Below are 19,702 nucleotides of genomic sequence, written 5' to 3'. Positions count from 1 at the left end.
GCATTTGTGGTGATTCTGAAAATAAGGCACAGTGGGGAGCTGTAATGACTACACAACTCTCCAGCTTAAAAATATGGTTTGGTGGCCCCAGGCTGTGAGAACCCCATGAAAACAAAGCTCAAGAAAAATACTCCTCTTACCTGCCAGGGAAGCGATCTCAGGAGGGAGAAGTAACTTAGAATTTGTTATTTCTGCCTCCTCGCATCCACTTCCCCCCTTTAAAGTAATAGTAGCCTTCATTTTTCCTTTGCCAAACCCACCCCTCCAGCATTCTCAGCCCATGTAGGCGAGGAGGGACAGACTCCTTTCCTGGAGCCGGGCAGTGACTACTGCAGGATGGATTCACCAGCACACGTGGTCGCCTTCTGCTGGAGTTGCTGGGAGTGTGCTCTGATTCTGCTGGGGTTTCTAAACCAGGAGGTACTGGTGGCATCTGCCTCTACAAAGGGAAGCGCCTAGCTGAGAGTAACGTGTAGCAATGCAAATGATAGATTATTGATGATATGCATATAAATTGGGCACCTGACCCGGCCATTACTCTGCAATTACATGAGGCATATATTCCACCCCCTTTATTGTCACTTGCAGTTATATTAATGCCATTCAATATCAATGTTCTTTCCATCTACCTTAGTTCATACGTCTTGTCACATATAAATATTTAGAGCTTTTTTTTTTCCTACTTACATCTTATTTTTTCAACATGACTGATAGCTTTTAAGGGTAAGTGCCAGGACCAGCTAGTATCGTTAGGAAACTATCATATTATGTTTTTATGACTCAGCCTTCAAATCTAGTTGTGGATCTTGCCTATAGTATGAAGTTTTCCCCTTGCTATTCTCATCTGTGTGCTCTCTTAATACCTTTCTCACATCTTTGAATCGCCTACTCCAAAATAAATTGTAAGAATGGACCATTTTTTTTTTCAGTGAGTACCTGACTCTGAAATGTGAGGGGTTTCTTTTTCCAAGAATGTCCTTTTATTTTTTTTTGAGACAGAGTCTCACTAGGTTGCCCTCAGTAGAGTACTGTGGCATCACAGCTCATAGCAACCTCAAACTCCTGGGCTTAAGAGATTGTCTTGCCTCAGCCTTCCAAGTAGCTGGGACTACAGGTGTCCACAATACCCGGCTATTTTTTTGTTGTAGTTGTCTTTGTTGTTTAACAGTCCCAGACTGGGTTCAAACTCACCTGCCTCGGATGTGGTCAGTGCCCTAACCACTTAGCTACAGGAGCCGAGCCAGAATGTCCATGTTTTTATATTAATTCTCCATGTTAGTTGGATGAGCCATTATAGAGAAAGTTTACATATCAGATAGCAGGTAAATCTTTGCTGAGGTGTGAGGCTTTGAGACCTGAAGATTTCATCAACACATAAGACTTATCCTGTAAGTGATTAGTAACTTAATCATTTTATACCTTCCTGGCAACTGGTATATCATTTTATGTACAATAGATAGATATAGAACCTTATAAGTTTTCAGATTTTGGGAAAATTATAGACCAATGCCATTAAGATGGCTTTAAATTATCCTAGTCAAACTTTTCTGTTTCTGGACAATAAAACAATGTTTTGATCCAATGCTGTTCTTTGTTGCCTGAGAATAAATAGTGGCAAAAGGATAGCCAGGCCTCCTGGTGGACGCAGAGATATCTTCTGATGTGACTTAAAGTAGTCTTCAGAAACTTATTATTGTTTAGGGTCCTGGATAAATCTAATGTAACTTAGCTCCCACTCTCCTAATTTGGAGTGAAAACTCAGAGAGTAAGCATCAATATTCTGGCTGAAGTCTAGCGGTAAGTACATGACTCTTGAACATTTCATTCTAGAAGGACCATGTAAGTCTTCTTTAGATAAAGGACAGTGCCCCACATGTGAAAGTGAAACCAGTCTAAATCTACATTGATTGATTGAAGTGCTTTAATCATACAGACCTAAACAAATTTGAAATGGAGGAAAGATGCTTTAGGTTCAAAACCAAGGACAGTGGGTCCTATTGATAAACCCAGGCTCATTGCCTCTTTTTGCTTTCCTCAAGTGCTGTGAGAAGTTGGTAGTGTAAATTCAGGTGGAGATTGCTGTGTGTGTCTGCACAACAGCAGGTAGCTAGATGAGATGATGAGAGAGAGAGAGAGAGAGATAATTCTATAGAAAGCTCTCCAAGACAGGGGAAAATCACCTTATCTGGCTAACCAAGGGCAAGTGTATAGAGCCCTCTGGTGCATCTCGATATCTCATTAGCTCTTCATTAGAAAGTCAGCTTTAACCAGTTGAGATTTCCCCGATGATGATGTCTGTTAATATAGTACTTCACTGCAAAATGTACCTTGAAATTGCAACAGACTTCCTGGTGTGCCAGATATTTCACCAACAGTTATTTTGTTTTTTTAAATCTATCTCTGTTACCATATTAAACCTGGACCTAAAGTCTTCTCTTGTCCAGATTTTCTAAAGAACATTATTAAATAAAAAATTCTTCAAAAGCTACCAAGTCTGCTATTTTCTGTGTCACTTAAGCCACTCTGATGTCTCTCCACATCCTGAACCAAAAGGCAAAATATTGACCAATAAAGGGAGCGCCGTAGGACAATGACATTTTTGGCCCTTCAGTAAAGCAGTTGACCTCTAGAAGCAGGGACTAACACCGTGTCACCCTCCTTTGCTCAGTTTCCTTTATGTGCTGCAACACTGCTGTGGATTTATTTGGCACTGCTTACTATACTTAGGTATGAGAGAATATGTGCACGTGGAACATATTTTTCTCATTGGAGAAGTTTAAAAAATTCAATCCTTTACAAGACCTGCAAACCTAAAGAAAATTGTTTTGCAAAACTCCCTCTAAGTAATCAGAACCTTTTTCCGATTTGAAAGTAGGTCTGGGAAGGAATCCAGATGTTGGTGAAGTTTTTACGTGTACACCGGAACACTATATGTTTTGCCAATTGCTGTCAACCAATATTTGCTGTGTTCATGTGCCATGGGGTGAACAAAACTCAGTTCTGCCCTCTTTGGAGGAGACAGTGTAAATGCCTGAACGAATCTCTGTAAGACACAGCGTGTGTGACAGAGGACTATAGATGATGGCAGGGATATTAAGGTCTTAGATCTGTGACATGTGGATTCAGAGTACAGTAGTTTTTAAAGCTGGTCTGTGAACTGCTTCACAAGATGTAGTTATCTTTTGTGTCTTTTATAAATGCAAACTTCCTGTGCGTCTTTTATAAATGCAAATTCCTATGCTCCCCTTGCCCTCTGAGATTCTGATTTGAAAGTTCTGGGGTGAGTCTCAAAATTTTGCATCTTAAAAATGCCATCAAGGGACCCTTTTGCATAGCCTGCTTTGAGCTTATGCTGGTTTCCCTGAGACAAATATTCCTTTTTTTTTGTTTTTATTCTTTTATTCTTCCAGAATACAAGTTGGGAGGGCATTTTTTTTTTTTTTATCTTTTTGAGCTACATTTTAAATTTTGTCTGACATATACCTGAAAGGATGATATTTATTCATTAAAGTACAAAGCTCAGAGGGTTTTTATTTTACCAGTGTCATATATGGTCTACCACATGTATACTACATTTCACTACAATGTGAAGGAGGAAAAAGTTCACCCAGTCATTTGAAAGCTTAGTTTGAAAAATACCACTTATCTAAGTGTATGCAAACATCTGTATGTTTTGGTACTGTAACTGCTACAGGATACTTGATTACAAGTCTAGGCCACGGTTAGAATATCAAGTGACTGTCATTAAGTTTCTATGGGTATTAGAAGTTATCTTTAGACAAATTTAGCTGATTTAAAAAAATCAAAGAAGCTAGCTTGAAAAGGATGCCCACTATTTATTAAAGACAGCCTGATGACAGAAAATCTAAAACTAGGAGAACTCCTGCATGTATTAACTTGAAAAAATAAATAACTCTTTGTGTCTAACAGATCATTAGTGGATTTCAAAGTCGGCCACCCACAGTGTCAAGAGAGAGAGATTCTCAGCAGGAAAGTGTACAGAAATGAATAACGTCTCTAGATAGTTCTAGAAAACAAAATTGCTATTGGCGGAAATAACCCATCTCTATGTAAGGCCCTTCTGTCTGTGTGACCATGGCCGGCTGGGTTTATGAAGAAAATGCTGATAAGATCCTGAGGATCCGTGGTTCAGGAACTTGCAGTCTGTTTTCACGGATTTGCTAATCACAAAAAATATTTCTTTCTTTTTTTTTTTTTTTTTTTCTATTGTTGGGGATTCATTGAGGGTACAATAAACCAGATTACACTGATTGCATTTGTTAGGCAAAATCCCTCTTGCAATTGTGTCTTGCCACCAAAAGGGATGGCACACACCAAGGCCCCACGCCTCTCCCTTCTTCCCTCTCCCTGCTCTTCCTTTCCCCACCCCTCCCTCCTTCTTTCTCTCTCTGCTCTCCCCTTCCCCCACCCCCACCATGACCTTAATTGTCATTAATTGTCATCATATCAAAATTGAGAATATATACAGGATTCATGCTTCTCCATTCTTGTGATGCTTTACTAAGAATAATGTGTTCCACTTCCATCCAGGTTAATATGAAGGATGTAAAGTCTCCATTTTTTTTTTTAATGGCTGAATATTTCTTACCAATGAAAATCTGCCTTAAAAATTTTGAATTCTGGGGGGGTGGAGACAAGATGGCTGACTGAAGCCAGCTTTCCACAGAGGCTCCTGTCCAGAAGGAGAGTTAAAGGACAGAAATTTAGCAAGTAACCTGGTAGATTAAAGCTGCATCAAGAGAGAAGATTGAGGAACACACATCAACCCTGCTGAGGCGAGCTGCAACCCCAAGGATATAAACAAAAGACACAAAATCCATCACCAAGTGGATGAGAGTCCCCTCCCCCATGAGAATGGCTTGGAGTGCCCCACAAACAAACGAGCAGAGTTCAAAGGTCCTCCCACTACACTCCATGGGAGAGACCCTCTAAAAACTGGACCTACCTCCACTACTAGGGTGCCACGGCGTTCTCCTGCCAGGCATAAAACTGTATAAAACTGTATATATTCTCTACCTGCAATTCTGAGCTCCCAGCACTCCCCTCCACTCTCACTCTGAGGTCTAGAGGCCTGTCCCCCAGGAGTCCAGATTCTTGGTTGATTTCTCAAGGGGTTTGGACAGGGCCTAGACTGCAGGTCAATGCTGATTCTGTGGCACGGGAGTGAGGAGAGGATGGTTGGCTGAGAGGGAACCACACCGGAGTGGCAGTGCCCCAAGGTGCAGAGCAGCAGCCATTTTTGGTAACAATAGGGTTCATTTCTGGATATTCTGAAGCCACACCCTCTGTCTCCCTGGGCAACCAGAGGAGGCTGGGCATCTTCTCAGGTGGAAACCACCATGGAACAGATCTGGGATGGAAATGCAGGCCTCGTGAGTAAAGGGTTGGCCTGAGGCAGTACGGCCTGGGTGGAGTGCAGGGACTAGAAAACGCATGCACAGAGCCGGGAAATTCGCAGGGTGGGGCTGACCCAGAGAACCTCTTTACTGAGTCTAATAACATCTGGCCCTCAGGGGATCGCAAGCCAATAGATAAAGAAAGGCAGGAGGCTAGAACTGACAGCTAACCTAATACAACCCTGTAGGAGCAAAGACAGGGCCTGAGGCGCAGGCTCTGGGAACTCAAAACAGCTTCTCTTCTGCAGGGGAATTTAGTATGGACGGAAACAAATTTCCACAAAGTTGTTCTGCTCTGTTCTGTCAGTAACATCAATCAGGGGTGGGGCTGGAACTGAGTGAACACCCCCCAGCCTCTATCAAGCACCCAAGGTTGTCAGGCCTCACCTCCCCCTGCTGGAAAGAAGCAGAGCGCAGCAGCCTGGCTGAGCAAATATAGATTTCCTTGTGATTCAGGCAGGTGCAAACCCCTGGAGTATCTGTTCACTAGAGGCAACTGGGTCACAGCCCTGCGGGGCTATCAGTAACTGGGTGTGACACAGGTGCAAGGTGGGGAAGGAGGCATCAACCTTCCCAGACTAATCTATTTGATGGGTGGGTCCTCCCGACTTCACAGGGCACTGGAGAAAGTCATATCTGAGTTGTCACCAGACCTCTGCAATCCAGTTGCCAGAGACCTTTTAAACTCTCCCACCTGAGACAGGTGCTGACTGAGACAATTGATTTGGACATTTGAACTGAGCCAATCACCCGAGGACTATTCAAGTGGTGCCCTGGGTGTGTGGTTGTAGGAAGGTTTGATTTTCCTTTTCAATTGTTGCCTGTGGGGGGTGGGGTGACTTAATTGCTGGTATTTCTCCACAGCTGAGACTTCAACCCAAAGTAACTGTTTCACTAGGGTTGGACAGAGACCAGCTAAAAACAAGACAGAACCACTTAGCCCCACCACAACAAATAGGTCCCCAGTTTCTCAGGCCATAGCAGTGTATGGGTCCTTGACAAAGCTCCAAGGGAAAAATCAAATAGTGTAAAATAATCATGGGATGGAATCAGTGGAAAAACTATGGTAACATGAATAACCAGAATAGATCAACCCCCCCAAGGAAAGATATGGCAGATGTAACTGAAGATCCCATTCATAAACAGCTGGCTGAGATGTCAAAAAACGAATTCAGAATTTGGATTGCAAACAAGATTAATAGAATAGAGGAAAATTTGGAATTAGAAATTCAAGGAGCAATTCAAGAAGCAGAATTAGAAATTCAAGGAGAAATTCAAAAGTTGTCCCAAGAATTTAATGAATTTAAAGACAAAACCACCAAAGATTTTGATGCACTGAAGCAAGAATTTGCAGCCCTCAAACATCTGAAAAATACAGTAGAATCCCTAAGTAACAGAGTGGAACAACAAGAAGAAAGGATTTCTGACATTGAAAACAAAGCCTTTGAATGCTCCCAAACTCTCATAGAGAAAGAGAAATGGAGAGCAAAAATGGATCATTCTCTCAGAGAGCTCTGGGATAATTCAAAGAAAGCTAATATCCACCTCATTGGAATCCCTGAAAGTGATGAAGTGTAATGAAGTGGCATCGCAAGGCACAGAGGCCCTTCTCCATGAAATTATGCAAGAGAATTTTCCAGACATGCCAAGAGATTCTGAAATCCAGATAGCAGACGGTTTCAGAATTCTAGCACGACTCAATCCCAATAAGACATCCTCCAGGCATATCATAATTAACTTCATTAAAGTTAATACGAAGGAGAAAATTCTGAAAGCAGCCAGACGTAAGAAATCTATTACCTACAAAGGGAAGAATATTAGAATGACTGCAGATCTCTCTGCTGAAACTTTTCAAGCCAGAAGAAGGTGGTCATCAACTTTTAATCTCCAAAAGCAAAATAACTTTCAACCCCGGATCCTGTATCCAGCTAAACTGAGTTTCATTTATGATGGAGAAATTAAATACTTTAATGACATTCATATGTTGAAAAAATTTGCCATAACCAATTCAGCTTTTCAGGTTATTCTCAGACCTATCCTCCATAATGACCAGCCCAATCCTCTACCACAAAAGTAAACTCACTCAGAAACTTTTGATCAAACTCCAACTTCCACAGTGGCAAAAGGATTAAAAATGTTCACTGGACTTTTGAAAAACTTGATACCCAAAATTTTACCAGACTTATCAATATTCTCCATTAATGTGAACGGCTTATACTGTCCTCTAAAGAGGCACAGGTTAGCTGACTGGATACAAAAACTCAGGCCAGATATTTGCTGCATACAAGAGTCACATCTTACCTTAAAAGATAAATATAGACTCAGGATGAAAGGATGGTCGTCCATATTTCAGGCAAATGGTAATCAGAAAAAAGCAGGTGTTGCAATTCTATTTGCAGACACAATAGGCTTTAAACCAACAAAAGTAAGAAAAGATAAGAATGGTCACTTTTTATTTGTTAAGGTTAATACTCAATATGATGAGATTTCAATCATTAATATTTATGCACCCAATTAGAATGCACCTCAATTTATAAGAGAAACTCTAACAGAGATGAGCAACTTGATTTCCTCCAGCTTCATAATAGTTGAAGATTTCAACACTCCTTTGGCAGTGTTGGATAGATACTCCAAAAAGAAGCTGAGCAAAGAAATTTTAGATTTAAACCCAACCTTCCAACATTTGGATTTAGCATACATCTACAGAACATTTCATCCCAACAAAACTGAATACAAATACTTCTCATCAGCCCATGGAACATACTCCAAAATTGATCACATCTTAGGTCACAAGTCTAATATCAGTAAATTTAAAGGAATAGAAATTATTCCATGCATCTTCTCGGACCACCATGGAATAAAAGTTGAACTCAGTAACAACAGGAATCTGCATACTCATAAGTTAAATAGCCTTATGCTGAATGATAGCTGGGTCAGAGATGAAATTAAGAAGGAAATTGCCAAATTTTTGGAACAAAATGACAATGAAGACACAAATTATCAGAACCTCTGGGATACTGCAAAGGCAGTCCTAAGAGGGAAATTTATAGCACTGCAAGCCTTCCTCAATAGAATGAAAAGAGAGGAAGTTAACAACTTAATGGAACATCTTAAGCAACTGGAAAAGAAAGAACATTCCAACTCCAAACCAAGTAGAAGACAAGAAATAACCAAAATCAGAGCAGAATTAAATGAAATTGAAAACAAAAGAATTATACAACAGATCAATAATTCAAAAAATTGGTTTTTAAAAAGGTCAATAAAATAGATAAACCTTTGGCTAACCTAATCAGAAAAAAAATAGTAAAATCTCTAATCTCATCAATCAGAAATGACAAAGATGAAATAACAACAGACTCCTCAGAAATTCAAAAAATCCTTAATGAATATTATAGGAAACTTTACTCTCAGAAATATGAAAATATGAAAGAAATTGACCAATACTTGGAAGCACGTCACCTTCCAAGACTTAGCCAGAATGAAGTGGAAATGTTCAACAGGCCAATATCAAGTTCTGAAATAGCATCAACCATACAAAATCTCCCTAAAAAGAAAAGCCCGGGACTAGAAGGCTTCATGTCAGAATTCTACCAAACCTTTAAAGAGGAACTAGTACCTGTATTACTCAACCTGTTCCAAAATGTAGAAAAAGAGGGAAGACTACCCAACACTTTCTATGAAGGAAACATCACCTTGATCCCCAAACCAGGAAAAGACTCAACAAGGAAAGAAAATTATAGACCAATATCATTAGTGAATATAGATGCAAAAATATTCAACAAGATCCTAACAAACAGAATCCAGCAACACATCAAACAAATTATACATCATGACCAAGTCGGTTTTATCCCAGGGTCTCAAGGCTGGTTCAATATCTGTAAATCGATAAGTATAATTCAGCACATAAACAAATTAAAAACTAAAGACCATATGATTCTCTCACTTGATGCAGAAAAAGCTTTTGATACTATCGAGCATCCTTTCATGATCAGAACACTTGAGAAAACTGGTATAGAAGGGACATTTCTTAAACTGATAGAGGCCATCTATAGCAAACCCACAGCCAATATTGTGTTGAATGCAGTTAAATTGAAGTCATTTCTACTCAGATCAGGAAACAGAAAAGGCTGCCCATTGTCTCCACTGCTCTTTAACATTGTAATGGAAGTTTTAGCCATTGCAATTAGGGAAGAACAGGCAATTAAGGGTATCCATATAGGATCAGAAGAGATCAAACTTTTGCTCTTCGCAGATGATATGATTGTATACCTGGAAAACACCAGGGATTCTACTACAAAACTCTTAGAAGTGATCAAGGAATACAGCAATGTCTCCAGTTACAAAATCAACATTCATAAATCAGTAGCGTTTATATATACCAACAATAGTCAAGCTGAAAAAAGTTAAGGACTCTATTCCATTCATAGTAGTACCAAAGAAGATGAAATATTTGGGAGTTTATCTAACAAAGGACGTGAAAGATATCTATAAAGAGAACTATGAAACTCTAAGAAAAGAAATAGCTGAAGATGTTAACAAATGGAAAAACATACCATGCTCATGGCTGGGAAGAATCAACATTGTTAAAATGTCCATACTACCCAAAGAGATATACAATTTAAATGCAATCCCTATTAAAGCTGCACTGTTATACTTTAAAGACTTTGAAAAAATTATACTTTTTTTATATGGAATCAGAAAAAATCTCGAATAACCAAGACATTACTCAGAAATAAAAACAAAGCAGGAGGAATCATGCTACCAGACCTCAGAATATACTATAAATCAGTAGTGATCAAAACAGCATGGTACTGGCACAAAAACAGAGAGGTAGATGTCTGGAACAGAATAGAGAACTAAGAGCTGAATCCAGCTACTTACTGTTATTTGATCTTTGACAAGCCAATTAAAAACATTGAGTGGGCAAAAGATGCCCTATTTAACAAATGGTGCTATGTGAACTGGCTGTCAACCTGTAGAAGACTGAAACTGGACCCACACCTTTCACCATTAACTAAGATAGACTCTCACTGGATTAAATATTTAAACTTAAGACATGAAATTATAAAAATACTAGAAGAGAGTGCAGGGAAATCCCTTAAAGAAATAGGTCTGGGTGAGTATTTCATGAGGAGGACCCCCCGGGCAATTGAAGCAGCTTCAAAAATACACTAGTGGGACCTGATCAAACTAAAAAGCTGCTGCACAGCCAAGAACACAGTAAATAAAGAAAGCAGACACCCCTCATAATGGGAGAAGATATTTGCAGGTTATGTCTCTGACAAAGGTTTAATAACCAGAATCCACAGAGAACTCAAACGTATAAACAAGAAAAGAACAAGTGATCTCACCGCAGGCTGGGCAAGGGACTTGAAGAGAAACTTCTCTGAAGAAGACAGGTGTACAGCCTACAGACATATGAAAAAAATGCTCATCATCTTTAATCATCAGAGAAATGCAAATCAAAACTACTTTGAGATATCATCTGGGCGGCACCTGTGGCTCAAGGAGATATCATCTAACTCCAGTAAGATTAGCCCATATCACAAAATCCCAAGACCAGAGATGTTGGCGTGGATGTTGAGAAAAGGGAACACTTTTACACTGCTGGTGGGAATGCATATTAATACATTCCTTTTGGAAAGATGTTTGAAGAACACTTAGAGATCTAAAAATAGATCTGCCATTCAATCCTATAATTCCTCTACTAGGTATATTCCCAGAAGACCAAAAATCACATCATAACAAAGATATTTGTATCAGAATGTTTATTGCAGCCCAATTCATAATTTCTAAGTCATGGAAAAAGCCCAAGTGTCCATCGATCCACGAATGCATTAATAAATTGTGGTATATGTAACCATGGAATATTATGCAGCCTTAAAGAAAGATGGAGACTTTACCTCTTTCATGTTTACATGGATGGAGCTGGAACATATTCCTCTTAGTATATTATCTCAAGAATGGAATAAAAAGTATTCAATGTACTCAGGCCTACTATGAAACTAATGTATGGCTTTCACATGAAAGCTATAACCCAGTTATAACCTAAGAATAGGGGGAAAGGGGAGAGGGAGGGTAAGGAGGGGGGAGGATGGGAGGAGGGAGGGTGATTGGTGGGATTACACCTGCAGTGCATCTTACAAGGGTACATGTGAAACTTAGTAAGTGTAGAATATAATTGTCTTAACTCAATAGCTAAGAAAATGCCAGGAAGGCTATTTTAACCACTGTGATGAACATGTGTCAAACGGTCTATAAAGCCAGTGTATGGTGCCCCATGATCGCATTAATGTACTCAGCTATGATTTAATAATAAAAAATATTTTTTTTTGAAGTCCTGTCAAATTATTTGTCAGCTGTGTGTGGTGACTCACACTCTGGCACCATGGGTGATTTTCTCTTTGTTCTAGGATCTGTCCAATTTTTTCCTTTCCTTTCCTACCTTTCTTTTCCTTTCTCTCCCTTCCTCCTTCCCTTTTCCCCTCCCCCCTTCTCTTTCTTCTTTAAAACACTTTCATTGGTAAAGAAAGATGAGTTATTTTTCCTTTTTTTTTGCCCTGTGATCCTCTAAGTTCTTAGTTTTGCTTGCAAGGCAGGCAACTCATAAAATATCAAACCCCAAAGGGGGAGCTAACGTAATGAAAGTGGCCATTATCTAAGTCAGTTAATTAGATATGTATAAGAATGTGCCTAGAATGGTACTTGTCAGTGATCAGGTTCTCATTCTACGTCACAGAAAGGAAGAGGGTGGAGATGAAACGTGTCATTAGTTGAGTCTGAATCAGTTTATGGTGGGACATGAGCAAGGTGATGGAATCTGTTCCAAAGAAAAGTGGGCTAGGAAAGAAGAAAGAGATGGGAAGTTTTGGTAGGTAAAATAATAAAAGAAGGCCAGATGCAGTGGCTCACACCTGTAATCCTAGCACTCTGGGTGGCTGAGGTGGGTGGTTGCTTGAACTTAGGAGTTTAAGACCAGCCTGATCAAGAGGGAGACCCTGTTTCTACTAAAAATAGAAAATTAGCTGAGCATAGTGGCAGGGGCCTGTGTAGTCCCAGCTACTCAAGGCAGAGGCAAGAGGATCACTTGAGCCCAAGAGTTTGAGGTTGCTGGGGGCTATGATGCCATGGCACTCTATCAAGGGTGTCAAGGTGAGACTCTGTCTCAAAAAAAAAAAAAAAAAAAGGAAAAGAAATAAAACAGAGGAAAGGTGGTCTGGACCTTCCCTGTGTGTGGATTATTGGAGTGGACAGACAGCTGGAGACGCCCAGAGAACTGGCGGATTGCTATATATGAGGGGTAATTTAAAATCACAGACTCTGTTGTAGAGATTCTTCCCTGCTCGGCAGTGCCAGCCAGTGGGCCCCTCCCCTACGGAGGTCAGCAGCTTGTAAATGCTGACAAAACCCAATTGACAAATTATTCTTGAACTGAAGGAGGCTTCCGAAAGGAGAGCCACTCAAAACCACGGGGAGCTGGGCAAACTGTTGGACAATTGAAGGGAAGGGATCCTGCCCGGGAAACAGACATTTTGAACTACCCAAAAGGGCGGGCACCTTTCCCCCAGGTGTTGGAGGGGGCTGGCGGTTCAGGCTGCGTGGTGAACTGGCAGGCGCCGATCCAAAACGGAAACTATGAACCATAAAACTCAGAACAAGTCCCCCGAATGCTCCAACCACGGGAACCGGCTTGAAGCAGCGGACCCGGCTTTAGCTGCTAAAGCCAGGAACTTGGCTTCAGCCCTGGGAGCCAGCTACAGCAGATAAAACCGCAAGCCCGCCAATGACCTGCGAACTCAGCACCACTCCCCCTACAGCTGATTGCAGTTGCCAGTTTGCAGGAGAACCTGGGAACAGAGTGGAAAGACTTAAGAAGCGTGGACACCTGCACTGAGTGGGAAGGTCCATTGTAAGTGCCATCTGGAAAAGAACAGCCGAGGTTACACAATTCTTAGGTGACAAACTTTTACAGAAATTCCAAAATGGCAAATTTCCGCCATTACCATGGAAGGTGGTTACCATGGTAACAGTATAAACTGTAAATAAGGTATAAGTCTCAGAATCACTCACAGCGCCACCTGGTGTCTAGAAAATATATTGCAGTATGAATATATTCCTATGAAAGTTGATCCCTACAGCAGACATATAAATATATATAGGTATATTTCTACACACAAGAATATTTTTGTAGTTGGTGACTTTTTTTTTTGTTTTCGTTTTGTTTCTGTCTGTTTTTTCCTCACCTTTTTCTTAGAGGAGATTTCGATAATTTTTTATTATTACTTTTTATATAGATATATTTTTTATTTCTATGTCTTCTAATTTTAATTTCTTCTTTCTTCTCATTTAACATTCCTACTAACACCACTTTTTTCTCTCTTTTTTCTCCTTTCTTTCAATTATTTTATGATTATCACTATTTTTATTGCAGTTGTTCTTATATTGCTGCTGTCGTGGCTATTACCTGTTTGTCTATGTGTTTCCGTCTGTCTCTGTATCTATGGGCCCATGTGCCTGGTAACCTTTGTATCTGTTTATTTGTTCATTTGGTCTCAATGAGCTTGGTGTTACGACCTGCAACTCTGAGCTCCTAACGCTCCCCTCCACTCTCACTCCGTGATCTGGAGACCTGCCCCCCTGAGGAGTCCAGATTCTTGGGTGAACTCTCGAGAGGTGCAGACAGGACCTGGACTGCAGCTGGTCAGTGCTGACTCTGTAGCATAGGAGCAAGAAGATGACAGTCGGCTAAGAGGGAATTACACCTGAGCGGTGGTGCCCTGAGGTGCAGAGCAACAGCCCTCTTCAGCAATAACAAGGCCCACCCCCAGATATCCCATAGCCTCTCCTCCTGTCTTCCTGGGCAACCAGATGAGGCTGAGCATCTTCTCAGATGGCAACCACCATGGAACAGACCTGGGACTGAAACACAGGCCCCGTGAGTAAAGGGTTTTCCTGAGACGGTACCGACCTGGGTGGAACATGGGGACTAGAAAACACACCCACACAGCCGGGAAATTCCCAGGGTGGGGCTGATCAAGAGGACCGCTTTACTGAGCCTAAGACGCACCTGGCCCTCAGGTGATCACCAGCCTATAGACAAAGGAGGCCAAGAGGCTACAGCCAACAACTCATCATGCTGCGAATACAAACCCACAGGACTAAAGACAGGGCCTGAGGCACAGTTCCTGGGAACTCAAATCAGCCTCTCCTCTGAAGAAGAATCTAGCAGGGTCAGAAACAAACTCCCGCAGGGTTGTTCTGTTCACCCAGTGACATAAAGTAAGGGTGGGGATGGAACTGAGTGAACACCTCCAGCCTCCATCAAGTGCCCGAGGTTGATAGGCCACACCACCCCCTGCTGGATAAAGACAGAGAGTAGTGGCCTAGACGAGCAGACACAGACTACCCTGTGACATAGGCAGCTGTAAACCCCTGGAGTATCTGCTTACTGCAGACAACTGACTGGGTCACAGCCCTGTGGGGCTAGCAGCGACTGGGTGTGACAGAGCTGCAAGGTGGGGAAGGAGGCATCAATCTGCCCAGACTAATCTATTTACTGAGTGGCTATTCCTGACTCCACGCAGTACTGGAGCAAGCCATATTAGAGCAGTCACCAGACCCCTGTGATCCAGTTCCCAGGGACCTCTTGAACTCTACCACCCAAGGCAGCTGCTGACTGAGACAATTGATTTGGACATTTTGAACTGAGCCACTCACCTGGAGACTATCCAGGTGGTGCCCTGGGTGTGTGGTTTCATTTTCCTTTTCCATTTGTTGCCTGTGGTGGGTGGGGTGACTTAATTGCTGGTATTTCTCCATAGCTTGACTTCGACCCAGACTAATTGTTTCACTAGGGTCAAATAGAAACCAGCTGAAAACAAGACAGAACCACTTAGCCCCTCTACACCAAACAGGGCCCCAGTTTCTCAGGCCACAGCACTGTACGGGTCCTCAACAAAACACCAGGGGAGAAATCAAAGGGAGTAAAACAATCATGGGGCGGAATAAGCAGAAAAACTCTGGTAACATGAATAACCAGAATAGATCAACCCCCCGAAGGAAAGATATGGCAGATGTAATTGAAGATCCCATTCACAAACAACTGGCTGAGATGTTAGAAATCGAATTCAGAATTTGAATGGCAAACAAGATTAACAAAATGGAACTAGGAATTCATGGAGAAATTCAAAAGCTGTCTCACGAATTTAACGAATTTAAAGACAAAACCACCAAAGACTTAGACACACTGAAACAAGAATTTGCAGCCCTCAAAGATATGAAAAATACAGTAGAATCCCTTAGCAACAGAATGGACCAAGCAGATGAAAGGATCTCCGACATTGAAGATAAAGCCTTTGAACGCTCCCAAACTCTCAAAGAAGAAGAGAAATGGAGAGCAAAAATGGATCACTCTCTCAGAGAGCTCTGGAATAACTCGAAGAAGACAAATATCTGACTCATAGGAATTCCTGAAACAGATGAAGTGGCCTCACTGGGCACAGAGGCCCTTCTGCATGAAATTATGAAAGAGAATTTTCCAGACATGCCTAGAGAACCTGAAATTCAGATAGCAGATAGCTTCAGAACCCCAGCATGACTCAACCCCAATAAGACATCCCCCATGCATATCATAATTAACTTCACTAAAGTTCATATGAAGGAGAAAATTCTCAAAGCGGCCAGGTGAAAGAAAACTATTACCTTCAAAGGGAAGAACATTAGAATGACTGCAGATCTCTCTGCTGAAACTTTTCAAGCCAGAAGAGGGTAGTCATCAACGTTTAATCTCCTCAAGCAAAATAACTTTCAACCCTGGATCTTGTAAACTGAGTTTCATTTATGTTGGAGAAATTAAATACTTTAATGACATTCATATGCTAAAGAAATTTGCCATAACCAAACCAGCTCTTAGGATATTCTCAGACCTATCCTCCATAATAACCAACCCAATCCTCTACTACAAAAGTAAACTCACTGAAACTTCTGATCAAACTCCAACTTCCACAATGGCAAAAGGATTAAAAATGCCCACTGGACTTTCGAAAAACTCAATACCCAAAATTTTACCAAATTTATCAATACTCTCCATTAACGTGAATGGCTTAAACTGCCCTCTGAAGAGATATAGGTTAGCTGACTGGATACAAAAACTCAGGCCAGACATTTGTTGCATACAAGAGTCACATCTTAATTTAAAAGACAAATACAGACTCAGGGTGAAAGGATGGTCATCCATATTTCAGGCAAATGGTAACCATAAAAAAGCAGGTGTTGCAATTTTATTTGTGGATACAATAGGCTTTAAACCAACAAAAGTAAGGAAGGACAAGAATGGTCACTTCATATTTGTTAAGGGTAAGACTCAATATGATGAGATTTCAATTATTAATATCTATGCACCCAACCAGAATGCACCTCTATTTATAAGAGAAACTCTAACAGACATGAGCAACTTGATTTCCTCCAGCTCTATAATAGTTGGAGATTTTAACACTCCTTTGGCAGTGATGGATCGATCCTCCAACAAAAAGCTGAGTAAAGAAATTCTAGATTTAAATCTAACCATCCAGCATTTAGATTTAGCAGTCATCTACAGAACATTTCATCCCAACAAGACTGAATACACATACTTCTCATCAGACAATGAAACTTACTCCAAAATCGATCACATCTTAGGTCACAAGTCTAACCTCAGTAAATTTAAAGGAATAGAAATTATTCCATGCATCTTCTCGGACCATCATGGAACAAAACTTGAGCTGAGTAACAACAGGCATCTGCATACTCATACAAAGACATGGAAGTTAAATAACTTTATGCTGAATGATAGCTGGGTCAGAGATGAGATCAAGAAGGAAATTGCCAAATTTTTGGAACAAAACGACAATGAAGACACGAAAGATCAGAACCTCTGGGACACCACAACGGCAGTTCTAAGAGGGAAATTTACAGCACTGCAAGCCTTCCTCAGGAGAACGGAAAGAGAGGAAGTAAGCATATTAATGGGACATCTTAAGAGACTGGAAATGGAAGAACAGTCCAACCCCAAATCCAGTAGAAGAGAAGAAATAACCAAAATCAGGGCAGAACTAAATGAAATTGAAAACAAAAGAATAATACAACAGATCAATAAATCAAAAAGCTGTTTTTTTGAAAAGGTCAACAAAATAGATAAACCTTTGGCCAACCTAATCAGGAAAAAAAGAGTAAAATCTCTAATCTCATCAATCAGAAATAACAAAGACGAAATAACAACAGACTCCTCAGAAATCAAAAAAGTCCTTAATGAATATTACGAGAAACTTTACTCTCAGAAATATGAAAATCTGAAGGAAATTGACCGTTACTTAGAAGCCTGTCACCTTCCAAGACTTAACCAAAATCAAGTGGAAATGTTGAACAGGCCCATATCAAGTTCGGAAATAATATCAACCATACAAAATCACCCCAAAAAGAAAAGCCCGGGACCAGATGGTTTTACGTCAGAATTCTACCAAACCTTTAAAGAAGAATTAGTACCTATATTACTCAACCTGTTCCAAAATGTAGAAAAAGAAGGTAGACTACCCAACACGTTCTATGAAGCAAACATCACCCTGATCCCCAAACCAGGAAAAGACCCAACAAGAAAAGAAAAATATAGACCAATATCACTAATGAATATAGATGCAAAAATATTCAACAAGATTCTAACAAACAGAATCCAGCAACATATCAAACAAATCATACATCATGACCAAGTCGGTTTTATCCCGGGGTCTCAAGGCTGGTTCAATATACGTAAATCTATAAATGTAATTCAGCACATAAAAAAATTAAAAAACAAAGACCATCTGATTCTCTCAATCGATGCAGAAAAAGCTTTTGATAACATCCAACATCCCTTCATGATCAGACACTTAAGAAAATTGGTACAGAAGGGACATTTCTTAAACTGATAGAGGCCATCTACAGCAAACCCACAGCCAATATCATATTGAATGGAGTTAAATTGGAATCATTTCCACTCAGATCAGGAACCAGACAAGGCTGCCCCTTGTCTCCATTGCTTTTTAACATTGTAATGGAAGTTTTAGCCACCGCAATTAGGGAAGAAAAGGTGATCAAGGGTATCCATATAGGGTCAGAAGAGATCAAACTTTCGCTCTTCGCAGATAATATGATTGTATATCTGGAAAATACTAGGGACTCTACTACAAAACTCTTAGAAGTGATCAAGGAATACAGCAGCGTCTCAGGTTACAAAATCAACATTCATAAATCGGTAGCCTTTATATACACCAACAATAGTCAAGTTGAAAAAACAGTTAAGGACTCTATCCCATTCACAGTAGTGCCAAAGAAGATGAAATATTTGGGAATTTACCTAACAAAAGACGTGAAAGATCTCTATAAAGAGAACTATGAAACTCTAAGAAAAGAAATAGCTGAAAATATTAACAAATGGAAAAATATACCATGCTCATGGTGGGGAAGAATCAACATTGTTAAAATGTCCATAGTACCCAAAGCAATATTTAATTTCAACGCAATCCCCATTAAAGCTCCACTGTCATACTTTAAAGATCTTGAAAAAACAATACTTCGTTGTATATGGAATCAGAAAAAAACCTCGAATAGCCAAGACATTACTGAAAAATAAAAACAAAGCAGGAGGAATCACGCTACCAGACCTCAGACTATACTACAAATCGATAATGATCAAAACAGCATGGTACTGGCACAAAAACAGAGAAGTAGATGTCTGCAACAGAATAGAGAACCAAGAGATGAATCCAGCTAATTTATTTAATTTTTGACAAGCCAATTAAAAATATTCAATGGGGAAAAGATTCCCTATTTAACAAATGGTGCTGGGTGAACTGGCTGGCAACCTGTAGAAGACTGAAACTAGACCCATACCTCTCACTATTAACCAAGATAGACTCTCACAGGATTAAATATTTAAAGTTAAGACATGAAACTATAAAAATACTAGAAGAGAGTGCAGGGAAAACCCTTGAAGAAATTGGGTTGGGCGAGTTTTTTTATGAGAAGGACCCCCTGGGCAATTGAAGCTGCTTCAAAAATACACTACTGGGACTTGATCAAACTAAAAAGCTTCTGCACAGCCAAGAACACAGTAAGTAAAGCAAGCAAACAGCCCTCAGAATGGGAAAAGATATTTGCAGGTTATGTCTCTGACAAAGGTTTAATAACCAGAATCCACAGAGAACTCAAACGCATTAGCAAGAAAAGAACAAGGTATCCCATCGCAGGCTGGGCAAGGGACTTGAAGAGAAACT

At 40.3% G+C, this 19,702-nt stretch overlaps 1 protein-coding gene across 1 annotated transcript in view; it reads right to left on the bottom strand.

The window, feature by feature from the left end:
- The window catches only part of EYS (eyes shut homolog), a 1,685,250-nt gene that overhangs the window by 118,075 nt on the left and 1,547,473 nt on the right, over positions 1-19,702 (bottom strand). The window lies entirely within an intron of this gene.

This window comes from Nycticebus coucang, chromosome 9, assembly GCF_027406575.1.
Source record: "Nycticebus coucang isolate mNycCou1 chromosome 9, mNycCou1.pri, whole genome shotgun sequence".
NCBI lineage: Eukaryota > Metazoa > Chordata > Mammalia > Primates > Lorisidae > Nycticebus > Nycticebus coucang.
This window is presented reverse-complemented; position numbering and strand designations above follow the sequence as displayed.